Source organism: Harpegnathos saltator, unplaced genomic scaffold, assembly GCF_003227715.2.
Source record: "Harpegnathos saltator strain DR-91 unplaced genomic scaffold, Hsal_v8.6 scaffold85, whole genome shotgun sequence".
Lineage (NCBI taxonomy): Eukaryota > Metazoa > Arthropoda > Insecta > Hymenoptera > Formicidae > Harpegnathos > Harpegnathos saltator.
In genome coordinates this window covers 50,745-51,982 of record NW_020230704.1, presented here as the reverse complement: position 1 = coordinate 51,982, position 1,238 = coordinate 50,745, and the positions used below count along the sequence as shown (strand labels likewise).

Sequence of the window (1,238 nt, the reverse complement as noted above, 5' to 3'; positions counted from 1 at the left end):
GTTACTCCACCTCTTTTGGAATCGACTACTGGGGTCGGGAAAATGTCTCCGTGAGAGAGTGAGTGAGTGAGTGAGTGAGTGAGTGAGTGAGTGAGTGAGTGAGTGAGTGAGTGAGTGAGTGAGTGAGTGAGTGAGTGAGTGAGTGAGTGAGAGAGAGAGAGAGAGAGAGAGAGAGAGAGAGAGAGAGAGAGAGAGAGAGAGAGAGAGAGAGAGAGAGAGAGAGAGAGCTACTCTCACCAACTTAGCCGCGTAAGAGTAACATGCATGCGCGCGCGGGGATCGTCTCGGATTTCTCGTCGAACGAGAATTTTCACGTGCCCAAAAGCGCGCGTGACAAGGTGTGTACAAACCACGTTCGCTCTCCTCCTCGCGCTCCCGAGACACGAACAAGTCGGCAGCGTATACTCCAGTGCCGACAGTGGGGAGAAAGAGACGAGAGAGACGTGTGCCGCTCTGTGTGTACAGTCACAACCAAAAACACGTTGCATGACATAGATTCTCGATCGACGCGGCGATTTTCGCGGAACCTTCCGATCCGGCGCAGCGCGGCGTGGCGGATCGACGGCCTATCGCGTCGCAATGCCCATGGCCGAATCCAAGTGCCGTCGATCGTGAGGCACTAGCACCAACCGAGACACGTCACCGGGAATGCAAAGCACCGGTCCTCATCGGAGCGAACGCGGTCACTGAACTAGTTTCGTTTCGACCCTGACACTGCCACTGCCATTGTCCTCGCGGAGATCGTGATTTTCGTGTCGGAGGCTCGATATTGCTGCGGGATTTATCGCACGTCGCCAATATTCTGTCGTGTTCTCACTTACCCCTCTCGGTTGACTCCATCGTCGCTCCGAACGGGGATGCGCGATGCCTGGACTAGCCAACCTGGGCGTGAGAGTGAGTGAGAGAGAGAGAGAGAGAGAGAGAGAGAGGAGAGAGGAGAGAGAGAGAAGAGAGAGAGAGAGGGAGAGAGAGAGAGAGAGAGAGAGAGAGAGAGAGAGAGAGAGAGAGAGAGAGAGAAGAGAGAGAGAGAGAGAGAGAGAGAGAGAGAGACCCGTCGGCGGCAGCGGCAGCGCGGGTGGCGGCGGACGAGTGGTCGCGGTAGCAGCGGGCGGGCGCACGTGGAGAGTCCCGCTCGTGGCTCACGGCGGCTGGGTCGGCTCGAAATTTCTCACCACGGTATAAACATGGCCGGCCGCGCGTTCGGTTGCACGGCTGTTTGCTCGTCACAATCGCGGCGG

At 57.4% G+C, this 1,238-nt stretch overlaps 1 protein-coding gene across 2 annotated transcripts in view; it reads left to right on the top strand.

Annotated features, from left to right (window-relative positions):
• Window positions 1-229: 229 nt before the first annotated feature.
• LOC105190115 (uncharacterized protein C7orf26) overlaps window positions 230-1,238 on the top strand; it is an 8,846-nt gene continuing 7,837 nt past the window's right edge. The window contains exon 1 of one of the 2 annotated variants that reach the window (XM_025307380.1): window positions 230-338. The gene's annotated coding sequence lies outside the window, so the exon portion shown is untranslated. Of the gene's footprint in view, window positions 339-1,071; window positions 1,177-1,238 lie in introns of those variants that run through there. The other variant, XM_011152634.2, reaches the window with a different exon arrangement.